A 21058-nucleotide genomic window follows, 5' to 3' on the forward strand; every position below is an offset into this window, starting at 1 on the left:
GGGAGAGAATTACATTGTCAAATTATCATAAGGGGCAGGAAACAATAAATACACCAGGGTTAAGAACACAACTACAACAGGGTGGGTAGGAGGAAAAACAATTAGACCCTTAGATCTGATCTGAATGGCCTGGAACTGCCTTACTGCAAAGACTAGTCTTGAACTAGCCTGACATACACTCATTACATAAGAATGAAACTTGGGTTTAATACCAACAGTTAGACAGCTTAAACAGCAAAATGCAGTACAACTATGTACTGGATTTACTAATATATACTTAAAGACCTTAGCTGAACCAGATGCTGACTGTTAACATGAAATTTAAAATCAGATCAAGAAATGAGACACATCTTTCTTTCTCTGTGTAATGGAACTTTTATAATGCAATAATAATTTATAAGATCACAGCAAACAGCAGGTTTGGAATTCTTACGTAGACCCTTAGCTCTAGGTTGACTGGCTGGAAATTGCCTTAATGCAAAGACTAGTCCTGAACTAGCGTGACGTATGCTCAATACATAAGAATGAAACTAGGGTTTAATACCAACACTTAGACCACTTAATAAGCAAAATGTAGTGCAACTGCATACTGGAGTTACTAATATAGACTTACAGACCTTAGCTAAAGCAGATATGGACTGTTAAAATGAAATTTAAAATCAAATCAAGAAATTAAAACACTTACCCCGGGATTCATGAACCTTGCTCCAGGCGCCAGCATAGCGTCAGCGTTATAAAGCCAAATATGGCCACCGAGCGATTCAGGTATGAAGCAATCCCATGTGCACTACCGGCGTGCGCCGGACCTGCGCCGCCCCCGGCGTAGGTATGCTAATCACACTGTGTGCGGTATTGCACCATGCAAATGAAGGCAAATAGCGATTCACGAAGTGGGGCATGCGTAGCGTAAGGGCACGGCAATGTAAACCGAAAAAAACGGTTTACATTTACCCAAACATGACCAAGATAGTAACGGACGGCTGTCAACGTCAGGTATCATACAGGTGCAATATGCCAAAGGCGAAAGGCACCGAGAATGTCCAAAGAAAACATGCACAAACTGTAAATAATGACAAAAATGTCATGTACGTAGAAACCACAGCAGAACCCCGGATATGTGTACAGAAGGTGCAAAGCAATGAAATAATATGACAATGTCCTAAAAGAGCTGTATAATACACATCAGCTGTACAGCCACCACACACCATAGTATGTATGGGAAGCCCAACCCCAGCGCAAGGGTTGTCAAGGAGTGGTGGCAGTGTTCGCCGTAACCATGTATTAGCAGTCAATGCCATGCAAATGAGGCAGATAATAGTGAATCGCAAAGCTGGCGCGTGTAAGGATGGAGCAAACGGAGCGGTACTACACCGAGGAGTGGCCTACACGAGATACATGTCAATCGCAGAGGGTGTGCCACTGTAGGAGGAAGCATATTGGAGGCCAGCAAACCTGGGCTGTACAATGCACATCACAGCAGCAGGACCGGCATGTGAGGAAATAGATGCGCTGAGAGTACATAATGCGCACAGATGCATGTGCACGAGGATGACTATGTTCCCCAACCAGTCATGTGACGGCCTCCCCGTCAACAACCACGGATATAGGAAGGTAATGCGGAGAATATGAGGAAATGCGGAAGCAGTGTAATTGGAGCCGTAATGAGCAATCAACACCAATCAATCCAGGAAGGGCAAGCGGCAGCTGACAACTCTGTATGCAGACTCCTGCATAACGGAAAGGGAGGCATATGAATGCAAAGATAGTAGGGATGTAGTAGAAATGCAAAGAACAAAGAACCGAAATAGCAAAAAAAGCCATTTACAATGCTAATATAGTGCTGTTTTTACTTTTTATATTTAATAGAGTTAACTGGGATTGGTGGGGATTTGAAGCCTGCCAGTGTATCACTTAGGAGTAGGTAGTCTTAAAGAAATTTCTAAGGGATTTTGGGGAGGGATCTCTAGTTTCAGTTTTATTTTGAAAGAGACTGCTTTACAGTTAGAAGTAACAAGTGAAAGTTTAAAATGATCCCATATCAGTAAGGACAAGATCTAAAATGTTATTCCCATGAATGGGTACTCTGACTAATATTTCCAGGGTATTTGTATTGACAAATCCAGGAATCTCTGTTTTGTGCACTAGTTGTGATGTGATTTTCCAGTCTGTTGTTGAATAGTTTAAATCACCTGAGAAAATTGTACATTTAATAAGTGATTTTAGTTCCTGTAGATATGCATTGTGGTTTTTTTGTGTCATGGAGGAAGGTCTATTGCTAGCTGATATATGCTATGGGACCTATCTGATGTTTATTTGGACAAAGAAGCTCTAGTGCATCATGCTTTTACCAGCCTTGGTGTGAGCCTTTTCTATATAGACTGAGACACCCATAAACGGATAGAAGACATTATAGCCTGCAGAGAAAAAATGTTGTCTGCTATTTTAAAACATGTCTAACCTAATCAGAAATCAATGTTTGCCGGGAAAATTGGGGAAAAAGTTTATTGTTTAGGCTCCTAGCATTGATCAGTGACACTTAATTTTTTTTACTTGTTTCATTCCCTGGTAAGTTTATTAGGTTGGCATTGCCTAAAAAGGCACTAGGGAAGTGGACAATGACATTGCCAATCAAACCCATAGAGGGAAGGCCACCCCAGCACAGCAGCATGGTCTATCGATTATATCCTCCCATGCTGACAAATACTGGATTTTGAATGACATCAGGCACTAAGTCAGTTATTGAAATCAATTTTTTTTGTTCTTTCGAGGCATCACCCTTTGGGAGAATAAATGTTTAAGAACTCATACCTGCCTTGGACACAAAGTCTGAGAACTCCATAATGTCTCTTCATATAGTCCAGGAAGGTACATCTCAAGTCATTGACACACCAGGGACAATGGCAGAGTCATTCTGGTACTTATTGTTCAAGGACTTGAGTGCATATGTGATCTGAAGGATATTGCCACCAGATAAGCAACTAACTGTCATTTTCCTTGCTCATGCTGATAAGAGGCACATCTGATTGACTTACAATGATCACCTATAAAAGAAAGTTTAATTTTCAATGCCTGCCTTATGGGTTCAGCATCTGTGACCTTGGGACACCTTGTGCTTTGTGAGGAGGTAGGCTTAATTTTTTTCTTTGTGCCCATACTGTGTTTTGGAGGTCTGAGGTTTAGGCAAGTTAATCTTTGAACCTGACCATATGATGGATTATAAATTTTTGGGAACCCTTCAGAGGTATGATTTTTAAACTGCTGATGTTTTTGGGAGTCTGAGTTTACTGTGTGTGAGATTTTGCCTCTAAGGATACTATATATGTACATCTCTCACACACTGTGTTATGCTTTGAGAAATAGCATGGGATAGCATAAGTTCTTACACTGATTGAAGATACCCATCTCAATCACTAAAAGTTTTGGAAAAAGTGTTGGTCCATGATACAGGTTTGATCCGGGGGTAACTATAACTGCTTTTTAGTTTTAGGAAAATTTTTTGGACTTTAGTGAATATTTAAAGTTCAATACACAACAACTAGCCTGGAAATCTACTTCTGCCACCAGAAAGAACCAGTATATTAATTTTAAAAAAAAAAAACTCACTAATTTAATATTAAAATCAGTACAAGCAGTATCAGTACACTCAATAAAGCAATTTTATAGGGATTTTTAGCCGGGGAATAGTTTAAAGGGAGACTTTGCAAAATGATATTATGTGCTTATTGTCAATAGCCAATAAACAGAGAGAGGGAGAGAATTACATTGTCAAATTATCAAAAGGGGCAGGAAAAAAAAATTTGGGTTAAGAACACAACTACAACAGGGTGGGTAGGAGGAAAAAAATTTAAACCCTTAGATCTGATCTGAATGGCCGGGAACTGTTTACTGCAAAGACTAAATGGACATAATCATTACATAAGAATGAAACTTGGGTTTAATACCAACATTGCAAAACAGCAAAATGCATAAATTGTACTGGATTTACAATATATACAAAGACCTTGGAACCAGATGCTGACTGTTAACATAAAATTTAAAATCAGATAAAGAAATGAGACACATCTTTCTTTCTCTGTGTAATGGAACTTTTAAAACAATAATAATTTATAAGATCACAAAAAAATTTGGGAAATTTTTATAGACCCTTAGCTCTGGGTTTTGGGGGAAATTCCCTTTAATGCAAAGACTAGTCCTGAAAGCGGTTCCAATACATAAGAATGAAACTAGGGTTTAATACCAACATTTCCACTTAATAAGCAAAATGTAGTGCAATGCATTGGAGTTACTAATATAGATTTACAGCCAGCTGGATTGGACTGAAAATTAAAAAAAAAAGAAAAAAACATTCCCCCGGGATTCATGAACCTTGCCCAGGCGCCAGCATAGCCCAGCGTTAAAAAGCCAAATATGGCCACCAAATTCAGGTATGAAGAATCCCGTGCACTACCGGGGGGGCCGGACCGCCCGCGTAGGTATGCTAATCACACTGTGTGCGGTATTGCACCATGCAAATGAAGGCAAATAGCGTTTCACGGGGGCAGGGCGAGACGGCAATGTAAACCAAAAACGGTTTACATTTACCCAAACATGCCCAAGGAGTCACGGAAGGCTGTCAATTTCAGGTATAAACAGGTGCAATATCCCAAAAGGGAAAGGCACCGAGAATGTCCAAAGAAAAATGCAAAAAATGAAAAATAATGAAAAAAATGTCATGAGAAACCACAGCAGAACCCCGGATATGTGGACAGAAGGTGCAAACCAATGAAATAATATCACAATGGCCTAAAGGAGCTGTATAATACACATCAGCTGCAGCCACCACACACCATATAGTAGGGAAAGCCCAACCCCAGGGGGTTGTCAAGGAGTGGGGGGTGTTCGCCCGAACCATGTATTAGCAGTCAATGCCATGCAAATGAGGCAGATAATAGTGAATCGCAAAGCGGGCCCCTTTAAGGATGGAGAAAAGGGGCGGTACTACACCGAGGAGTGGCCTACGAGATACATGTCAACCAGAGGGTGTGCCACTGTACGAGGAAGCATTTTGGGGGCCTGCAATCCTGGGCTGTACAATGCACATCACAGCAGCAGGCCCGGGCCAGGTGAGGAAATAGATGCGCTGAGAGAAATAATGCCCCAAATGCACAGAGGATGACTATTTTCCCCCAACCCAGTCATGTGACGGCCTCCCGCCAACAACCACGGATATAGGAAGGTAATGCGGAGAATATGAGGAAATGCGGAAGCAGTGTAATTGGAGCCGTAATGAGCAATCAACACCAATCAATCCAGGAAGGGCAAACGCGGCAGCTGAAACTCTGCATGCAGAGTCCAGCATAAGGGGAAAGGGGAGGCATAAGAATGCAAAGATAGTAGGGATGTAGTAGAAATGCAAAGAGCAAAAGAACCGAAATAGCACAGCCAAGTACAGAGGTAGCATAACGCGGCTGCAGATAAAATGCATCATATGCCATGTGCCTGCAGGATGCAGTAATGTAAGATGCAAAGCTAAGCCAATGCAGGCAACTGTAATGTAACACAAAGTACCCGCAGTTGAAACCCGTAAAACCCCAAAATAATCCATGGATACGGCTGCACAGACACACCCAATGACATCACCGGGTATACAGCACAACAGTATAAAGTGTGAATGCACACAACACACAGGGCGATCTCCCACACGCCCAACCGTAGGGTGTAAACACACGGGAACTTTAATATGTTTGGGGGTGCCGCCGGGGGATGCATAGGTATGTGGCAGAGACAGACGGAGTTGGGAGGGTGCCGACAACTACCCCCACAGGAGACGGAGAGTGTCCAGACCCATGGTGACCTCCCAGGGGCTGGAAGACCTGGAGATAGTAGACCCTACAGGGTGGACAGGGACACGTTACAGCAAATAGTGGAGCTGTCCCGGGCCCCCCTGAGAACAAGAGACAACAGGGGGGAGCCCATCCCAGTGGACACAAAGGTATGTGTGAGTTTGGGAATACTGGCTACAGGTACCTTTCAAAGGCCAACCGGGATATAATGGGTATCTCACAGGCATCAGCATCCAGGGTACACCCAGTTCCTGGATGCCATGTTCCCGCCCATGAGTATAAAATTTCCCCCAGATCTCAGGAGGAGTTGGCTAGAAATTATGCCCGCTTCCACCGTGGGCACAATCCCGGGAGGTACTGGGTCCGTACGCACATAGAAATCAAGTCACCAGGGAGCAGGGTAGACGCTACATAAACCGCAAGGGATCCCCCTCCATCAATTGCCAGGTGGGTGCAATGCGGGGCATTATCATGGATGTGTGTGCTGGCAGCCCTGGAAGTTTACGACTCCCATATCTGGCATGCCTCACAGCTGTATCAGGTATTCGCCAGGGGACATCTCACAAGGTCACCTTGGCGCGCCTGCTGGCTATGCACTGGAGCCGGGTTGATGACACCCATCAGAAATGCACACAAAATGCAAAACCCATAATGAGGCACACGACAAACCAGAATAATCATAGAGCGGTGTTTGGGATGTTGAAATCAGGGTTTCCCGGGTGCTTGGATACATCCGTGGAGCCTTGCAGTACTCTCCAGGCACATGTGCCCACATATTCATAGTATGTTGTATGCTACACAATATGATTCTGGGAAACAGCTGCTGCAGGGACATAATGGTGTACCAAACCCCGCCACAACTGCCAAGGCAAGCACAGGAAAGGGCTTCAGCCCATGAACACGCCCAGCCCCAGTAGGTAGACGGGGGCCCCCAATATGCCTAGGCAAAGAGGGAACATAGCACATACTTTGACAGTGTAGGCCCCATGGACTGACACCTCCTTACCTGCACACACAGTGAAATGGACCCCAAAAACATGCCCCATTGAGTATGGGACCTATGGGGACTCCAACAAAGGCCCCCCCAAACACTGCACACCCAATAGCCAGCAGAGCATGGAACGCCAACACCTCCCCCGACGCTGGTTCTACCCCCGGCGAGTGATGCTGCCACTATCGCCAAAGTCCCCACATATGTACTTATGTGCATACACAGATACGGAAATAGATATCAGTACACATGTAGAAATATATGTACGCATACACAGATATAAAGTACAACAGGTTAATATGGAACCCAGGGATGCAAGTTCACAGATAAGTAAGACGAAATCTCCACATAGTAAACATAGTGACCGACAACCCGATCACCCGGGGAGGGTGGGGGGCAGGTAACGCCAGCCATGGAAATGTCAACCTGCATCAATACATATCCGCGTCGGGATGATCACCAGTCCACGGTACAGTAACGGATGCGTGTCATATCCATAGGATATGAGTCGAGATACCCGGGATGGCGCCAACGAGGTATTGTTTTCAACCGGTCAAAAAGCGCAAGCATACCAGTGAAGGCCATTATGAGGAACGCCCCATTTGGGGTTAAAACAGTTCATGTTCCTCAGTTCCTCAAAGTTCCACATTGAAAATGTCTGTCAAACATCCATTGTTAGGAATGTGTTTAAATGACATCCAGGTAAATAGAAATTAATCATAGTAATTCATTAAAGGTTCTTCATTGTAAGTAAATCAGCATATTTTAAACCATCCTATGACCTACTTAGCTGAAGTTGTTACTATGCCATTATATGTGTTCCACATTATGCCCATTTTTTCCCAAATTACTAATGTGTGTTCCTTTTTGGAAATAGAAGGTTGAGAGAGGCCAATATGTGTATGTGTGAGGTGAGGTTGTCGGGGTGTTCCGCTGTGTGTTTTAATGTGGGGCCACTGTAAATGTGTATGTGGGTGACATGTCACGGGGGAGTGTAATAACATGCGAGGCATACAGTACAGGAACCATAGGCGGGTACAGCCCAAAAGTAGTACTGACATCTCCTCAGTGGCTATGCGGGGCACGAAAAGATGCAAAGGGGAAATGTCCCAGAATGTACCACAGGGCCATAGCCAACAGGAGATGAAAAGGGCGATGTACAAACCATGACCAGGTATGGGGCCATAAGGTAGACTCAACACGTTGGGGGCAACGCTTAAAAGCATGGCATGTAAAAAATAAAATTGTACCCGCACCGATCGTGAACATTTACGGTCCCGAAAACCGCTGTGTTCCACCCCGGTAAGCAACCCACACGAATAGGAGGCTACCGGTAGCATAAAACCCCCAAGATAGGACCACAATGACCGAATCTATCAGTGACAAAATGCCAAAGGATAGTAGGCACGGACCAACATCCGCAGATATATAACCGATGTGAAGGAGGAATAGGTGCAGGAAGCACACATGCAGGGGATACCGACAGGAGACGACATCAACAGAACAAATATTCCCAGAACAACAGCCAGCTAACCTGCAGCCCCCCAAGCACGGATGGAGCACACACAAAGCATATTTTGTATGTATAAATGCAAGCCCCACACCGGGCCCACCCACATCCGCAGATATACCCCATCGAAATATCAAAGGGATAACAGCTAAAACCTAGAAAAACATACAGGCAGTCAATGACACCCATCCCCAAACAACCGTGGGAAACACAAGCAGCGGCTGATGCATCCTAGCATGCGTTGTGTACAGGAATATAAGAGCTATGTTACACATCTGAATGCACAATGCCATCGACAGCCCCCCAGGACACGGACCCACATGTCAAACAGAATACCATACCCAACACACACAATCCACGGCTAACCCCAGGAATGTACCTGACCCCACACAAAATATGCAGTCACAAAACATTATACAATACATACCACCCCCACAAGGTAGTGCAAAAAACTAAGGGCACGAGGAATGAACCATGGCTAGTTTCCGGTAACCAAATGGAGGAGGATCACCAGTGATAGGGCCAAGTACACAAAAGGGGGCCCCTTTTGGGGATGAACCCACAGGGTCGCGGCAAAAAAGGAAGACTTGGATATTCAAACCGTATGTTCACCAACACAAAGATCAGGTGGTGAGAAAGATATTGCAAACAAAAGGCGGGAAAGGTAGGTCAAACCCCAAAGATGTATGTGTAACATGATTGAAAAATCTGCACTGTATGTAAACCATGTGTGAAAAAGATACCGTCCATTAGGCAGGGGTGGTGAAAGGGGGTTTGTAATGCTGCCGAATCCCAAACCCACGGGACAACTGTGAAACAGCGGGGGACAACATGTACACGGGGTGAAAAAAGGGTCCCCATAGGGTTCCAAAAAAAAATGCCACCACCCACGCTGATGCGGGCAGTGGATATCCAACAATAAAGGGCCCCACAGCAGGGGACATGTATGTATAGTGTCACAGCACACATGTGCATGGGCATATACCGTCGATGTCATACGGAATGGCACGAGGGCAGTATCCCACGCAGTGGGGGTGACTATGTCAATTATGTCTAATGCAAAGCTGGCATGATGGATATGTCCAGAAATGATATACAGTAGCACAGGCATAGCATGATGGGAGGGATGGCCTAATGTTATGTACATAAACAAAATATGTTTGGCCCGCACATATTGGGCAAAGTAGTAGCAGAAAAGGTACCCCAAATGGGGGGAACAGCAAGTAACCATGTCCAAACGTTCCAGCAGGTGCAATGTGTGCCACAATGATGTCCAGCAGGGCCGTGTAAACACATGTGCAATGTACACAGTACCCCCCCCCATGGTAGTGTGCACTGAAGGCAGAAGTGGATGTCAACTGTATGTCTATACAGTCCCCTGTGGTGGTACCATGGGTCTGTGTCACCCTACCAGAAAGGGGAGCTATCACATGACTAGTGACACAGTGTCCCCTGGGGGATGTGCACAGGACCTATGTCCCACAGCCCGGTGTGTTTTCCAGTCTGTGGATGTCACACAGACCCCCGGGCTGAGCAATGTGGCATGTGTGCACACATGCAGGATTTCCCCCCCACCCTGCACTCTGCAAACGCCATGTAGGAGTTACATGCATCACTACTGCGGAGAACATCGCCCATGGCTGTGTAGATTACACCCCTGTCTTAGTGGCTTCCTGGTGAGTACAGATGTGTTACATGACTCTCATTTGCATATGTAAACTGTCTGCCCCGGGTACCGCTCACAGCATGACTATACTCAGGCATGTAACGTTGTATCCATTGCGTAAGGTACACCACACATGTGTTATTGTAACACTCCCCGGTACATGTGTTTTATGGCACAGGTACAAGGGCACCCATGGTATCAGCTAGACATACGGTCCAGAAATGCGGTCCTGCACATGTGTACCCACGCCATGGGGGAAATTATGGCAACCACAGCACCATGTAACATCAACCATGTACAACGTGACATGCCTGAATAGGGACAGTATCCATGTGATACACCCCGCATGACTGTCACTATGCAAAGGTGATGTGTATGCACTATGTGTGATGTAACTGATGCAATGATATCTACATGATATATCTGCCACACTGACACCTGTATGGTTTTTAGCAAATGAGTAGGATGAGCTAGAATGCTGCCAGGTATGAAATGTGGTATATGTAGGCATGGACAATACTGTGTGACAGCAGGAAATGAATGCAAATACTGAGCATGAACATGTCTGAGGACTGTGCAATGTCCCCCCTGACTTGTTGTAGTTAGCATGATATGCCTGCACCACTGTGTGACCTGTACAGGGGCACATGGCGTAACATCCCGAGACATAGGGAAATGTGATGCTGGATGTGTACATTGGCAATAGCATAAAGTGGAAGGGCCCTGAAGGGCAAAGAGGGATCATGTCTGAGGGATCCCCTCTGTACCACCCCAACCACCCATGCAATAGTATGACAGGTGGCCAGCATGGGATGGGGTGGTGGGCGCACAGAAGCCCAACAAGGGTGCCAGTAAAGGCATGCGGGTTTCAATGAGTGTGTGAAGCATGTATGTCAAGATGTGGCCCAGTGCCATACTGAATGGCCCAGTCATGGGTGTACAAATGCAGCCCCATAGGGCAATGGGTACCACCATGTGTAGTGTGATAGATGTGGTAGTGTGGTGGTAAACCCAAAAACATGAATGGGCTAGCAGTCAATGAAAGTGCTGCTGCAGAGACATGTAACAGCCGGGTTTTGGGGGATACAAAAACCCAGGGTTGGGAGGTGACATTCGGACTGTGTTCCCGGACATAACATGTGCATGGCAGTACTATGTATGTGTCCACAGGGTTAATACAATGTCCAGCCAAGGATTGGAACCCTGTAGTGAGTGGGGTTTTATTGTTGGTAGGTACCCCATTGGCAGGAATGCCAGCAACATCTGTGTTGGCAATGCCTGCATGACTGGGGTTTTGCTGCATTGAATGTGGATGTAGTCAAACAGCAGAGCCCAACCACCACACTGCGTGAGGGCCCACACTGCAATGTCTGGCAGTCATGTGTAGGTAGCTAGCTGTGGAGTATGTATGCACCATGAGGACACACCATGACTGTCAAGTGACACACCACAAAAGGTGAACATAACTCCCTTGCAACAGCCTGCACATGTGCCCATACAGCAGGGTGTGCATGGAACAGGAATACCACTTCCTGTAAAAAGGCCAGTACCACCATGTCTCTGTGTGGAATAGCATGGTCCCTACCAGTTTTAAATGTAGCAGAAGTGCACTGTGATCTGTTGGCATAGGAAAACTGTCCATCATGGGTGCCATGCCATCAACTACCTCTGTCAGTGGATGTCAGTAATCCCGGGCTGTGGGTGTATGTACCATGCATGCTGCTATGGTTGTGTTTTGGGGTGTGGCTAGCAGGGTGAAAAAGCATGGATGTTCAGCAAACAGAGGGGATGTTTTGGGGAAAGCAAAAGACACATGGAGGTTTGGTGCATGCCGAGGGTAGTGTATTGGTATGTGTCGGTAATTTTCACCCAGCTATCGACCTGGCCAAGCATGTGGGGGTACATGGGAGTCCATACTGGGGAAGGGCTTTTCCAATACATAGCAGTAGCAACTGCCCCAGGTGCAATGTACAGTATGCCAACACCCAGCATGTAACCTGTGGTGTACAGTGTATTCACTGTCGCTGTCACAATGTGCGAGGGGTCAAACATGGGTATCTGAACATGGATTACCTATGATGCAATGTGTCTTGGGAATATACAGTATGTTTTAAATCACTGTGTGGTGGGGAACCACCCCCCCGTGTGTTGCAGTCCAGGTATGTGCCTGGGAGGTATGATCTGTGTACAATCTGGACTGGCAGGTGTGCCGTGTAGGGCATGGAGGCAGGTCCCAGGCACTGCAGATAAATGACATGTGTGCAGTGCTTGTGTACAGCACAGTGGAGGGTGTAAGCATTGTCACACATCACTGCATGCTGTGCCTACCTGTGACAGCCCTGCCGGAGACAGACATGTGACACCGCTGCACAGGCAGCATAGCATGTGAAGATGTACATGTGGGCTGCACACCTTAGGCAGATGTCCACAGGTCATGTGTGCCACGGTAGTGTGGTTGAACACGACTATCAGACTGGACAAACACCACATGCCTGCATAACTACAGTATGACCATAGTCAACAGTCCCAGTGACAGAGTAGGCCAATGTACACTACCCCCATGCAGACCACTGGCTACTGGACACCTGGCTAGACACACCCCCGGAGGGTTAATTCACCATTGAGCCATCACATGTCCCAGTCCATGGGGGCCTACAATGACATCACAGGGTGGTCACAATGGCAGGTGGCAAGGCAGACACGGTTTACCAGGTGATGTGTCATGTGTGCATATGTCGACTAGCACAGCCGTTCACATGTCTGCAACATACTGGTGCACGATGTATGAAACTGCACTGTCACCCACTACAGGGCCATCTGACAGGTGTGTTGTGACAGGTGTAACCCATGTTTGCACAGGATACACACTCCTGTTGTAGGCAGCCATGCTGGTGGCTACCATGATATTTTGCAGTGGTCATACAGACATCCCAAAAGTGTTCATGCAGGAATGTCCATTGTCGGGGACGATGTGCTGCTAATGTAAGGTGGTGTGAATGTTACACATCCAGAAGACACCACCGGGTGCAGTCAAGGTTGTGAAGACCGGTCCACACATCCACAGCAGTCAGAAGCGAGTCCCGACAATGTTTTCAGTCCCCCATGTGTGACATAGGGCACAAAACACCTCCCACTGTCATCTAAGGTGGCTACATGATGGCTGGAATGTGCTGTAGAAATGTACAATGCTGGTAGCCCAATGAAGTACCTGGAATCAGACACAGACGCTATGTCAGCCATGTAAACCATGCACAACAATGACCCCAACACAAACAATGCATTGAAAATGGAACATGTGCACATGACAACCCCCAATGAGGTATGTTGCACATATTGATGTACAATTGTCATCTATGGCCATAGCATGGATGCAGACACACATACCCTACAGGTAGTAATGTGGTAGGTGGGGGGCATTCCCGTACATGTAAAGTAGTTGTACAGACACATGTCCTGCATACCCCCATGTAGGGTAGCTGTGGATTGACCTGGACATGCCCAAAAATGACCATGCCCCAAAGGAGATGTTTTTGTTTTAAATGTGACGGGGCTGACAACAAGCGGATTTTAGGCTGCCGGTGTACCTGTGTGACATTGTCTGTGATGGGTGCAAAGGCAAAAGTATCGAAGCATGCCCACAAGCCCCACATAGGTGCATAGCCTGAACATAAATACAAGGAGTGTGTGGGATGATAGCAACCCACAGGAGGAGATGGGTAGGCGCCCACAACCACATGTGTTTTTACGGTGTTCACGCCACCACATGAGCATCTGAGAGGCTAGTGTTACAGCTGTACAGGGTTGCATGCATTTTGTTCAGCAACATCCCTGTGTGTCCCACCACTGGCCGTGGCCCGATGGACACCAACCAAATGTGCAGATATGAGATGTGCAAAAATCACAGATGCCTACTGTAGAACAGGCTTCCCGTAGACATGTGCACAGTAGGTCTCCCCTGCAGTCAAACATGTAATGTGCTGAACCACACCAATAGTCCGGGAGGGACGGGGAGCATCTGTGTATGGGCTGTGAATGTCCCCGGGCATAGCAATATAGCTGTGTCACCAGGAAAAAAATATGAATGGGTTATATGGGGAGGGTGCGCCATACTTTATGGTCGATCGACGATACCATCAGGGGGCCCTGAAAATCCCTGTCCCCATACATGGATACCTATGCGGCCCAACACCACATTCAAAAGGGGGAGGGATGGTGTGTAGTGCAGCAGCAGCATGGGGGTGGCAGCAGGCACTGGATGTACACATATGTGGTACCCACATCAGTGCAGGCAACCATCCATGTGCACGACATACAGCACTGTGTTGATCAATATCCCAGCACATAGCACCTGCCAGAGTTACAGTGTATGCATGGATGTGTGATACCTGCATGCACCAGACACCCCCCTTAGAAAGGGCCCCGGGCATACCTCGTTTGAGGCCAGTGTCCACACCAGGGTAAAACATGTTGAATGTCCATATACACATAGAAATGACATATGGAATGGACAGCCACCCTGCCAATATCAAAACCCCAGGTGGATCAAAACCCAGTGCCATGTATGTGGCAAACCCTGCCATACCAGGCAGACCTGCCCAGCAAGGCTGCATGAGCTATCACAGTCCTACATGGTGCAATGGACAAAAGGCACTCTCACTATCAACCATACACAGCAGTAATTTTGGTGATGCACCCTGTGGTTTTACAGGTGCTGTGTGATGTTTGGACAATGTGTGTGAAATGCTATGCATGGTTTCCCTAATGTGTCATGGTTACACATTGCCCATGTCTATCACATGTGCAACACAGGTGAGCGGGCAAGTTGTCCAACCCCCGACAGTGCTGTGTGGATGGGCACAACACATGCATGTGCAGGTGTCCATGTGTATTTTACAGTGCCATGCTGACGTTCACAATGGCTACGGGGGGCTGACATATACACAGCCCAGGTGAACAGCAGCCCCAAAATCACATGGGGACCTATGCCAGTGATATGGACACAGGTGCAGCCGGGACACATGTCCACAGCGGCTAACATCTACATGGTGCTGCAGTGTGATGGGGTGGCAACAGATATGATGTGACACCCCTGCTCAATGGTGTGAAGCCAAACATGGGCTGTGTCACTGCCAGATGCCTTCACAGATTACTGTGCAGATGTCGCATTTGTCATAGCAATGTTTTTCCAACAGTATGCCAGCACAGCAGTGTAAATGTGACCTGCCACCATCATTATGTCTTACAGATAATGCCACGACCCCGGTTTCCCAAATTCAGTCGACAGGAGGAGGAGGTGATCATACCATACCTCCATAGTAATCATCCCTGTTATTTAGTCATGTGCCACAGCAGGGGGAAACCCAGGGAGATGTGGGAGGAGATGAGCAGGAGGGTGATCAGCCTGGGCAGACACAACCGCACTTATCAGAATCCGCAGGCACTGCACAGACCTGACCCGGGCATGCGGGGCCCCGCTGCAATCGCCAGACAACAACGGGGGCAGGTGGTGGGCCACCAACCCAGCCCCCACTCACAGCCACGGAGGAGCTCCTGGCCAGTCTGGGGACCCCAGGGAACAACAGAAAACCCAGCCCATCGTGGAGGTGGGTGTCTCCAACTATGAGCTTGGAGCCATGGTAAGTCATTGATTTTTTAAAAACGGGGGTGGGTGTCATAGTACAACACATAATATAGCCATACATGGGTATAAAAAACAATACAGTATGCTATGTTGTGTTAGCAGACATGTGCATAGCACATGCTAACCACAGATGCATGATGTGACATGCACCGCTGCCCGTGGCGATAGTAATGGATAATGTGTATACCTTTGTGTCATCCCTTTACAGGTCCTGGGGGTCGAAAAACACAAGGGTCTGTTGCAGGTAAGTCTGTTGCTAGTCAAAGGCATGATATGGTGTATTGATTTTCCCCCATGTGTCCAGGCATGACATGCACACCTGTGTGTGCCCCAGTCAGGGCATACAGGTTGCACCCCCCCACACACCCCCACCCATGTACAGTAGATACAACCGTTAGCGAGTGGAAAGACACCCCCCCCTATTGGTGGGGTTGGCATTCAGCTATGCATACAATGGTGTAGGTTTTCCACAATGGCTGCATTTTAGTATCCGGTATCCCCTTGCAGTATGCACACAGTACCACATAGTGAGCTGTGATCTGCCAGAGCACAGGGCCAAGTGACCTATGCCCCTGCATCGGTGAAAGAACATGGCACATGCCATGTCCCATGCAGGGATGTCTGGCTGCAACATTGCCCCAACCATGCCCATGCACCATAGCAGACATCCACACTGTCTGCATATCTGTGGGGAATGTGACACCACACATTGGTTGTATGTCACATGGGCCACCACGGGGCCATGTGCACGGGTCCACCACACACAATTGTCAATGACCCAGACAGACAAGGCCATGGTGATACCTAAAATGTTGCCAAAAGTACATCCACAGTGGGTAACCCTGTACACACATAGTGGGCTCATCACTGTAGTGGCCCCGGGACATCCGATGTAGTACACCAGTGACATGGAATGCCTCTCCACAGCTACTACAGGTGCCTCCAATATCCACCAAAAAGCTGTGACCCTGAACTGACTTACAGACATGGCAATGAAACGCCCAGGTAAATCACACAGAAACATAACTGTGTCCTGCTACTGTGCAGTGGCACAGTGCCCGCACTCCACACTGTACAGCTATGCACAGCTCACCCCAAACCCGCACCTGCAAAAATCCCTGTTACCCATACATTGTATCTGTAGACTGTACACATAACACTGCACCATGACAGCCATTGTGATGGGGTGCTGGGGACACCATCGTCACATGTCCACATGATACCCACATTTTTGGGGTGTACATAAATAGTGTCGGCAGCATGTGTACTGTCCCCCCGGGCCACACTGTATCATGATGCATGCAAACTACCATGAATGTGTGTACTGCATGCCTACTAAAGACACCTGCCTGTTGTACTTTTCCCCCACCAGGGCAGTGTGCATACTGCCACTATGAATGTCTGGTCTACATTCACTGGTCTGGGGTGTGTGAATGCTGCATCCCCCCAATATCCGCATGTGTTGTGTGTGTGTGTGTGTGTGTGTGTGTGTGTGTGTGTGTGTGTGTGTGTGTTTTGTGTGTGTGTCTGTATTGAAACCCGAGGTATGCCTTTGTATTGACAGGTGCTGTGGGGACCCTCCCCGGTCCAGTTTGATGCTAGTGTCCCCACAGATACTAGTGGTGATGACCAGGGCATGAGGCACAGGCAGGGCCCACAGGCAGACACTTGCCATTGGAGAACATCAAAATACCCCTTCATCCCTGAACAGGTTCGATCCCAAAATACCCCAACACCGTTCCCCTAGATGACGGTCCGCCTGTTGGCACCGAGCAGGAATGTGTGGTGGCTGCAGAAGGTTTTACACACGTTGTTGCCTGTGTTATGTCTGGTGCAGTGCCACGCAGGCATGTGGCAGGTGCTCCAGGGGAGCACCGCTAGACATACACCCCCCCGGGCAGCAGCTGGTATAACCAGACGCATGTTCCAGACTGTAATGGCGGCGCAGGCAGGCCAACGGCAGAACCAGGAAGGGCAGAGGCTGCAGAGGCCCGAACCCCCTTGAATGAAAACATCCAGGCATTAAGCCCAACAGCATCTTGCCGATGTTCGGGATAGGAGATTGGGTGAGATGGCTGGTATCCTCGAGGCATGGCCATCCTTGAGCGGGGGCTGCCCGGGCAGGAACACCAGGTGGGGTGAGGCATAGGGCACGGGGCCAGCAACACCCCCTTGCAGGTCAGGGGGCCACCTCCCATGCCCACCCAGTGCTGGTAGCAGCAGCAGTGCAGCTGCTCCCACCCCACCACCCCAGGACAGAGCAGGCCACGGGGGCGTCGGGAGGGCCCCGGGGCACGTTTCCAGCGGACATGTGACATCGGAGAGTGGACTGTCTGTACCACCCGGCCGGTCTGGGGCCCCCCAGGCAGGCACGGGTCACGCCCCCGGGGCGGAAAAAGTGAGCCGTAACACCTGCACTGTACAGTGGGGCCCCCAAGCATCCCCCGTAGGCATCACAGATGACTGAACTGTGTACACACAAACCCACAAAAGCAAACACGACTGTAGGGCTCCACCACACCCACATCTTAAAAGTCATGCCCACAATGCACGGGCCCCTTCACACACAAAATGATGTCATCCATTGGTACAGTATGCCTGTGGCAAAATATCACCCTGTGCATATGATGAAGTCTCTGCCGAAATAACTGTGAGCTACACCATTGATGGTTATGCAAACATATTCTGATGCACAGGGTGGACAAGATAGTGAGAGGTGTATGTGATCCCTTTTCCCATAGTACGGATTTTATGTTGTGGTGTGTGTGTATGGCGGGGACAGGTGTGTATGTGATGTGGGTTGTGCACTGACATCATGCAGCAGACTTTGCAGGACAGGTGCAGCATTCATTGATCTGTGTACACAGTATGTGGGTGGTTACATGTGTAGCACCATGTTGGTTCAGTTAACCCGATGACAATGATGGTGTACTTGCATGTCCCTACTGGGAGCACTGTAATTATTTCCCCCACGCAGTAGTGGGGTCCCCACAGGCATGTCTGGCTACATCAGCATAGCACAGCTACCCGCAGGGCATGGACCCCTACATAGGCATAGGCCATGTACATAACAGGGTATGTGCCCTACGACATGTGTGGGACCTAGCATGACTGTGTGTGGCTGCTAACCCCCCTCAGGATGGGGATGTCCATCAGTCCCCAGCCCCTTTCAGCACTGACACACAGATGATCCCCGATAACTATACCCACCACATCCACATTTTTAAACTCCGGGAAAGGCAGTCAGTGCCTTTCCTTCACATGGGCTGGCACCCCTGGTTGTAGGGGTCTCCCGTGACCCTGTTCCCCAGCACCCCCCATCATCTTTGTGGTGATGTGTGTGACAGTCGCTTCTGTTTTTTTGCCTGGAGCCTAAAGTGGAATATGCCCATGTCACCCAGGTCAGACATGGCCGTGCCAGGCACAGATCACCACAGAGCAGATGTGCTGTGAAGGTTTACACCCGAGTCCCTTGGTCCCCAGCTTGTGACATGCCCCAGCACCGCCATCCCCCCCTTTTGTGAAGTTTGGGTCCTTCCAGTGCAGGGCCAGGTTAGCTACAGGCCAGATGTGCCATGTACCAGCATTTTGGGGGGATGTACGGGGGTACAATGAACACCCCTGATGTGGGCCCTTCCAGACCAGGAGGCCACAGTGGAATGTCTTCACCCCCAAATTGCCATTGTGTGTGTTGACAGTTTTGGACAGGTGAGCCATTTCCATGAACATGTCCACCATCGGGAATGGCTTACCACCTACATGTGACTTTGGGGCCAACATGTCCTTCACACTGGGTAGGTCTGCACCTTTTTGGCATGTAGTAGCAGGCCATGGCTCTGGCACCAGTTATCCATGTCTATGCCCCCAGGTGGATGTCCGTTTTGGGGTGTTGGGTATGGGGGGGGGTTAGTCATCTGCATACCTTGTCTGCCACAATACCCCTATGATTGCATGCAAATTGGATGGTCGAATGCCATCTGGCAGTGGGCCCAGGACTGAGCCCTGTGGGCCTCCACTGGAGACCAGATATGAGTGTGACAAGGCACCAGGAACACCAACCTTGTGTGGTGTGACTTCCAACCTGTGTGACAAGCATCGTGTGACATATGCCCCCACATGTATCCCAAGCCTTTCCATGAGTCCCATGGGGTTGTGCTCTGAACGCCCCACCAGGTCATGGTACTGGGGCAAACCCACGATCCCCATCAATGGCCTTGGTGACCACTCCAGACAGGACGAGCAGGTTCGGGAGGCAGGATCCTTGACTATGTTGTTGTTTTTCCGTATTGGCTGTACCCCGCTGTCTGTATCCATGGGCACCTGTATGGACCCCCCACAGCTTTGCAGACAAGGCTTGTCAAGGGGATGGGGTGTGGTTTCACAGTCCAAAAGAGCACTACCCTGGTGGGGACCACAGATGCCATACCATCCATTGGGGACATAGCCCATAGTAAGGCTAACATGACACAGGGGCCCGCATGGGGGCCGGGGCCCCTCAATGAGGATGGGTAGCAAAAGCCAGGGACACCATCGGTGCCCAGGGGTGCTGTATCAAGCGCCATAGAGATATAGGATCATTCCAGGCTATATGAGATGATTGGGAGCCTACACTCTGGGGATGGATATGTCCCTCTTGGGGGGGGATTTTGCATGGAACATGTCCCTTTTGCAGAAAAGTCTGTGGGTGCAGTGTCCATTGTACCATTCTGGACCTTTTCCAGCCAAGTCTGTGTCCCCCCTACCTTGTCCTTCCCAAAGTTAGGAAGGCCCTATGGTTGTCTCAGGGCCCTCTGAAACCCCCCAAAGCGGGGGATGATTGTATTTTTATGGTGACCCCCGGATGAATGGGAGAGGGTTTTCCCCTGGTATTGACATTGCTCTGTCATGTTTTAGCTCCAACTGTTGATGTACAGCTGTCAGTGGTTGGGGTCCACCACACCATGTGCCTACCTGTGGTGGACAAGGTCCTGATGTTATCATGTTTGCCTGTTGCAGACATGCTGGGGAGAAATGCTTTTAGGGGGGCCGGTCTGGCCGGGGTTCAACATGGCATGGAGGACTTGTAGGTACCACCCCGGGTCGATGTGTTTGTTGTGGAGAGGTCATCACAGGTCCCCATGTGTTTTTACAGGATGTGGATGACCAGTGGGTCCACTTGGTCTGGCATCACCATTGAGGGGTACATCCTTTTGGGGGATATCCCACCATGTGTGATGGGGAGAACTGTCAGACATCCCCTAAGTATGGGGCATGGCTGTTTAACAGTGGCCGGTTGGAGGGAAACCCTGATGTGGTTTTGTTGTGGCCCTGGCAATGTTCCCCGGCATTTTCGGGGTGGGGTTTAGCACCCAGGGGGCCGTTGGGGAAGCATGCCCCTCACCCCTGTCCTTAGGCCCCTGTTGGCCCGGTTGGGCCTGTGTTTGGGGGG

This window comes from Protopterus annectens, chromosome 15.part0 (genome assembly GCF_019279795.1).
Source record: "Protopterus annectens isolate FY-2018-M chromosome 15.part0, PAN1.0, whole genome shotgun sequence".
NCBI lineage: Eukaryota > Metazoa > Chordata > Ceratodontiformes > Protopteridae > Protopterus > Protopterus annectens.